Genomic DNA, 7,500 nt, shown 5'->3' with positions numbered 1-7,500 from the left:
AGGATTAACGCACCTTCTCCTTTACGTGGCAAAAAATAATGTTTATTGGTCCATACAGCAACGAAAAGTAAATGAAAACTTGTTGTAAATTAGTCCACATCAAGGTCCTAACGAAATAACTGTTTTATAGTGGTTTGTAAAAGAAAAGTGTGCTCGAAAAAATGTTTGTAACCAAGCACAATCGCCTTCAATGCCCCCTGACCTCAGGTGCACCAGCCCCATATGCAGTCATTCCCACTACGTCACCCATCGCTTGTGCGCCCTTAAAGTGCTAAGCACAGAAATAAATAAATACATAAAAATAAATTATAATTCCAACTAAGTTATTGCAAGCATTCCAAACTAATCCAAACGAATTTCCCAATACATATAAATAATAACATTCAAGACTTTAACAATGAAAATGGCTATAACATTCCGGCCCCTAATTTCTTGTGCAACAAAAATTACTAAATACTTGAATAGCCACTTCATATTGAACGTTCATATATCATAGACCAAAAATATGCATAAACCATAAACCATCCAAACATTGTACACAGTTGTCATTGCATTTCATATTCGGAAAGAATGTCCAGAATGAGTCCACATTGTTATGTATATCAAAGAAAGTTCATTGAACTTTGTGTATGCAACAGTCCATCCGAATGTGTGTGGGTCTGAATGTATATGTAAGAGCGAATGTGTTCACGAAAAAATATAATCCATCAAGGAAAAAGCCGTTGAGAAAAAAAAAAACTCAAAAAGTCTTCAGACAAAAATGTCCATTGAGTCCAAAAAGAAGTTGACCTTACAAAAGTAAGTCATTATCATAGTCATTAACAAAGACATAAGCACTAGCATCAGCAAATATGTTAATGTCCATTGTATTCTTTACATTTGCACCTACTGTGCATTATACTTAATTTTCATTGAAAACATTAAATATCATTTCAACACGCATTCAAAAAACATAACCGAAAGTTATTCCATTCAATAAATTAAGATCTTCAGACTTATTTGGCCTCAAGCAAAAGGCATAGCTTAGTGATAGGCCTTTCCAACTCATTGGTTTGTGTTTTAACACGTACTTTTCTCACAAACCCTCTAGAATCTTTTATTGTCTCTGTAATGCGCCCTAAAGGCCATGAATTTCGGGGGGCACACTCATCGGCTAAAAGGACCAGATCTCCTACTGAGAAGTTTCGCCGTGGGCTGCTCCACTTTTGGCGCTGTTGCATTATGGGGAGATATTCTTTTGCCCATCTTTTCCAGAATAAATCACTGAGGTACTGGACTTGTTTCCAGCGCCTTCTTCCATATGTTTCATGTTTGTCAAACAGACCAGGCGGTAGAGTGGGCTTCCCTTTTAACAACAGAAGGTGATTTGGTGTTAAAGCCTCAAGGTCATTTGGGTCATCACTAGATGGTGTTATTGGTCTGTCATTCAGAATAGCTTCAGCCTCGCAGAATATGGTACTGAGAGCCTCATCGTCGACTATTTGTTGTTGGGTGACAGAACAGAGAATTCTTTTGGTTTGTTGAACCAGACGTTCCCAAACGCCGCCATGATGAGCTCCATAAGGTGGGTTGAAAGTCCATTTAATCCCGTCCTGTCTGAGTGTGCTTTGTATTTTGTTTTGATCCATAGTTCGTAGCGCTTGTTTTAATTCACGATTTGCACTTACGAAATTTGTTCCATTATCTGATCTTATCTCTTTGACCGGTCCTCTCCGACAGATGAACCTTCTCATGGCATTGATGCAGGAATCCGTATCAAGCGTATGGGCCACTTCAAGATGAACAGCACGGCATGTTAAACAAGTGAATATGACGCCATACCTTTTGACAGCATTCCTTCCCCTTTTAACCTCAATAGGCCCGAAATAATCCATTCCGACCAGGGTAAATGGAGGGAGGTCCATCACAACTCGGTCAGATGGGAGGTCCGACATTTTTTGTTCCCCAGGTCTTTGACGTTGTTTGCGGCATGTCAGGCACTCTCTGATGATCCTTCTAGCCAGTGCATTTGCGTGAGGGATCCAAAATTGCCGTCGGAGTGTGGAAAGCATATGATTCCTCCCACTATGTCCAACCTTCTCATGCACATAGCGAAGAATGAGCTCTGAGATGTGACTACTCTTTGGTAGGATGGCAGGATGTTTTGCCTCATCAGGTAATGCAGATTTGCTCAACCGCCCACCTACTCTTAGGATGTCATCGACCATTACGGGATCCAACTTTAATAGGTGACTGGATTTCTTTATGGCTTTTCCATCAGTCAGATTTGAGATTTCCTCAGAAAAGTGTTGTTTTTGCACAAAACTGACTATTGCCGTTTCAGCCCTTTTAAGATCATCTACTGAAAGCTGGTAAGTCAAATTTTTCTTTTTCATTTTAGGTTTGACATCTATCTGTAGATTTTTCTTTTCCTCACACCTTTTCTGAAGTGTGTCCTTGAATTTTAAAAACCATGCAACTGCATGTTTCAAATCTGCCCATTTGGAAAAGTAAGACAGCAGTCTGCTGGTAGGGCAAGACTCTTCCACAGACTTTGCAGACAGGGCATGAACAGAGGCTTCCTGCTTTATCTCAGGGTCATCATCCGGGATTAGATCCATGTTCTTAGTCGTTCCTAGCCACTGAGAGTGTGTGTGGAGGAACTCTGGCCCATTAAACCAGGTTTGGTTCTGAAGAAATGCTTTGACTGATAAGCCGCGGGAAGCTGCATCAGCCGGGTTGTCCTTTGAGGAGATGTGCCTCCATTGCTCCTCCTTCGACAAAGAGTGAATAACAGAGATTCGATTTGCAACAAAAGTTTTGAATCGTTTGCTTTTGTTGGCAATGTATTGCAAAACAGTCATACTGTCTGACCAAAACATAGAATCTGCAAATAAGAACTGCAGTTCTGCTTTAAGCATATGATCTAGTCGTACAGCCAAGACTGCTGCAGCAAGCTCCATTCTGGGAATGGTAGTACACTTAAGAGGTGCTACTTTGGCCTTACCAAATGCAAATGAAACACAGACTTCATCCCTACTATTTGTTAGCCGGAGGTAGGATACGGCGCCATAGCCAACCTCACTAGCATCACAGAAGTGGTGTAGTTGTGCAGATGTGATGTCACCAAAGCATGATGGAATAAAGCTTCTGTTAACACCAAGAGTGTTCAGAAGATGAAGTGAATCAAGCCAATTTTCCCAGGTCTGAGCGACATCATGTGATATTTTTTCATCCCAACTCAGCTTCAGCTTACATAGGCTCTGCAAGATCAGTTTTGCCACAAGAGTGATGGGAGCCAGAAAACCTAGAGGGTCATATATTGAGCAGACAATAGATAAGATTCCCCTTCTGGTTGTCTGGTGAGACTTGATGGCAATGCTGAAGGTAAATCGATCCATTTCCACGTCCCATTGAACACCAAGTGCTCTTTCCATCGGCAGCTGTTCTTTGCTCAGATCCAAAGTTCTCACTTCTTTCGCTCTGTCCTTTTCAGGAATTGCAGCAAGGACAGTGCGATCATTGCTTATCCATTTGTTCAGATGGAAGCCACCTTTTGTGCATAGCTTAGTGAGTTGCTGATACAAAAACAAGGCCTGCTGGCTACTGTTGACTGCCTTCAGGCAGTCGTCAACATAGAAGTTCTGTCGGATAGTGTTTGTGACTTCTTCTGGATACTTGTCCTGATTGTCATCTGCTGTTTTCCGCAAGGCAAATGTGGCACAGCTAGGCGAAGATACTGCACCAAAGATATGCACAATCATTCTGTGCTCGACTAGTTCTTTAGAGATGTCCCCATTGGGCCACCAAAGAAAGCGCAAGAAGTTGATATCTTCCTTTGCTACTTGAACTTGGTGAAACATCCCTTCTACGTCAGTGATGAATGCGACAGGCCCCTGACGAAAGCGGAATAACACGCCAAGGAGCGTATTCGTCAGGTCGGGACCTTGGAGAAGTTCCTTATTTAAAGAGGTTCCACCGAATGCTGCAGCACAATCGAAAACCACACGCAGTTTCTTTTTGCGTGGGTGGTAGACACCATGATGTGGCAAATACCACAGCTTGCCAGTCTGATGCTGCAGTTCACACTGAGGTACGACCTCAGCATACCCCTTTGCCATGACCTCATTCATAAAGGCTTTGTATTCATTGAAGAACACTTGATCCTTTTCAAATCCTCTCAACAAATATTGAGCTCTTTGATAGGCTATTTGCCTATTGTTAGGCATGTTTACATTGACATTGCGGAATGGAAGTTTCAAACGGTAGTGACCATCTTTCAGTTCGGCTGAACTAGACACAATATTCATGAACTGCTCATCTTCCTGAGACCATTCATTCTTCTCTCCATAATGCTGTTCCATGAAATCTTGGTTGTATTGTTTTATCAACAAATTCTCTAAGTTTTGGATGGATACTCTGTTGACAAGAACATTAGCATTATTCATACTCCCACAGCCGAGTGGACCATTAATAACCCAGCCGAGCAGGGTTTTCACAGCATATGGTCCTCCGTCCACACTGTTAATAATTTTCCAAGGTTCTAAGGCTCTTGGCGCATTGACTCCTATTAGCAGCCCGATGCCTGCATTGATAGGAGTAAAGTCAACTTCCTCGAGGTAAGACCATTTTCTTAAATCTTTTGCTGTCGGCATATTGTCATGTGTCACAGGGATTGATTTTTGTGTAAAAACATCAGGAAGCTTGAGGAAGATGTCACTGTCAAGAGCAGCTACTTCAAAGCCAGACACCTTGTAGCTTGTTACTGGTCTTTCTTGACCCATTGTCTTTAAAAGAATTTCTACTTTCTTTCCAGGGGCCTGAAGCTGTCTGGACAATTCTTCAGTGCAAAAGGTTGCCGAGCTCCCCGGATCTAGGAAGGCATACGTTTCAATGCACTTTGTTCCCTTTTCTAGTGTAACTTTAACGGGCACGATTGCGAGAGCACATTCCTTATTTCCGGCCCCAGTATCACTACCAGTGGCCAGCGAGACCACTGTATCAGCACCTCTGCTATTTGTTTGATTTCCTTTGGTTGGTATGTGGAGAACTGTAGGATGTTTTTGCTTACACACATTGCAAGACATTCGATTCAGACAGTTTTTGCTCATGTGTCCCTTTTGTAAGCATGCAAAGCACATTCCTTTTGCCTTCAAGTACTCCACCTTTTCGTTATTGGGTTTGGTTTGAAATGTTTGACATTTTTCCATTGGGTGATTTTTATTGCAGAACATGCAGGGATTTGTGAATGCGCTTGTGGTGATAGCACTTGACGCTGGTAAAACAGCTGTTGCAAAACTGCTCCCCCTACTGGACTTTGAAATGATTCTGCTTTGCCTTATTGGCTCTGCAGTTTTATTCAGTGGGCTCTGGATTTCCCCAAAAATTGGATCTAGCATTATGCGTGCCTGTTTATCAATAAACGCGAGTAGATCTCTAAAGGAGGCTCTTTGTTTGTGCTTGTCGTATATGTTACTGACAACTCCTCTCCACTTCTCACGAAGCTTGAACGGCAGCTTGGAAGCGATGACCTTCAAATTTGATGGTGTTTCAAGGTCTGTGATGTAATCAACATCTTGCATGGTGTTGTGGCAGGTTTTGAGGAATATTGCATATGACCGTAGACCAGACGCATCCTCTGCCCTAATAGCAGGCCATTTCAGCGCTTTGTCCAAGAATGCAGAAGAGATCCTTATTTTATTTCCAAAGTGCCACTCCAATTGTTTCTTGGCTTCCCTATAGCCTTTGTCTGGTGGCAGGTGAAAGCAGCTGCGCACAAGATTCTTAGCTTCTCCGGATGTATATTGCTCCAGATAGTACAGTCTTTGTTCATCATTGTCTGTTTTCGATTCGATTGTCTGTTCAAATGACTTCAAGAATGACCTGAACTGAAGTGGGTCTCCATAAAAGACAGAAACTGCTCTTGGTGGAAGCTGAGAAGATCCATGTTGCTTCACAAGTAGTGAAGTAATTTCATTCTGCCTTTTCATCACTTTGATGAGAGAATCATTGTTTGAATCTGGAGTATATTCTGAGGATTGCTTTAATGCCCCTCGAGTAGGCATTTTGGTTGGGATGGAGAAAGAACCTGGTAATTCCGATTTAACCTCTGTTGAGGTAGGTCTAAAGTGTTCAGGATATATTCTTTGCTTTGCTTGTGTCTTTTTTGCTGTAGTTGGAAGAATGTATTCTGTTGACGCTCTAGATTGTGCAAGGTGACTTAAATCAACAGGCGAAAATTCCCTTTCTGAAAGAATATTTATTCTAGCTTCTGCCTCAGCTATTTTTGTTTGCAGTTTAAGTTTTTCCCTTTTTGATTTTAGTCGCAATGCCTCTATGTCCACTTCAAGTTGCTCCTCCAGAGACCGTGATTGCACACCGAGCACAGCACGTTGTATTCTTGCTTCAGACAGAGCCTCTGAGGCTTTGCTGGCCCGACTGGAGGCTGCACTGGGAGGCTTTGTTGCCGCCTGTGAAACACTATCGTGCGGCGACACGGACTCATCAGCTGGCTCATGAGGATCGGCGTCTACCTCATCTGCTTTCAGCCAAAATTCTACGCCATCAAGGAATTGTCTGAAGCTGGCCATCTTAGGTTCGTACCAGTCTATTCTGTCCGGTTCCTTTTCTTCATCAGATAACAATGATTGCACGTTGTTTTGCAAATCCTCGAACTCTTCTAAATACTCAATAAAATCTAAAATTGGTTGCTTCACCTCTTCTTTAGTATCTCCTGCCTCGATCAGAGCGTTTATTTCGTTGCGCTTTCTTGTGAGAACTCCTAACTTTCCTCTACGCGTTCCGATTAGTTTAAACAATCTCTTTTCTTTCTCAATCAAGGTTTCCTCCTCGTCTACGTCGTCTGCGTTTTCTGTTTCCATTTTCACACTCTATCGTTTAGTTTACAGAGCATTCAATGTCCAAACATTCAAATGTTTTCTTTGTTTCCGCACGGCAAAACAGGTCAAAACTTTGAGCGTGGCGGCCCGACGTTGTTTAAACTTTGTATTACTCACGGCCTTCCATGAATCCACCATCAAAACTTTAAGGTTGCTCCTTGTCCATAATCCATGTAACGAAATCCGTTTAATCCTTATATTTTTTCGACTTTGTATCGTCCAATTTTGTCCAAAGTTCTTTGTGGCAGTGAAACGATAGGCCTGGCAGGATTAACGCACCTTCTCCTTTACGTGGCAAAAAATAATGTTTATTGGTCCATACAGCAACGAAAAGTAAATGAAAACTTGTTGTAAATTAGTCCACATCAAGGTCCTAACGAAATAACTGTTTTATAGTGGTTTGTAAAAGAAAAGTGTGCTCGAAAAAATGTTTGTAACCAAGCACAATCGCCTTCAATGCCCCCTGACCTCAGGTGCACCAGCCCCATATGCAGTCATTCCCACTACGTCACCCATCGCTTGTGCGCCCTTAAAGTGCTAAGCACAGAAATAAATAAATACATAAAAATAAATTATAATTCCAACTAAGTTATTGCAAGCATTCCAAACTAATCCAAACGAA

At 42.0% G+C, this 7,500-nt stretch overlaps 1 protein-coding gene across 5 annotated transcripts in view; it reads left to right on the top strand.

Annotated features, from left to right (window-relative positions):
- The window catches only part of wdfy4 (WDFY family member 4), a 106,272-nt gene that overhangs the window by 6,973 nt on the left and 91,799 nt on the right, over nt 1-7,500 (top strand). The window lies entirely within an intron of this gene.

Source organism: Alosa pseudoharengus, unplaced genomic scaffold, assembly GCF_046254945.1.
Source record: "Alosa pseudoharengus isolate Yale_2024_CS ecotype anadromous, Long Island Sound unplaced genomic scaffold, YU_APseudo_1.1 YU_APseudo_1.1_scf_15, whole genome shotgun sequence".
NCBI lineage: Eukaryota > Metazoa > Chordata > Actinopteri > Clupeiformes > Clupeidae > Alosa > Alosa pseudoharengus.
The sequence above is the reverse complement of the archived record's forward strand: the minus strand, read 5'-3'. Positions and strand labels throughout refer to the sequence as shown.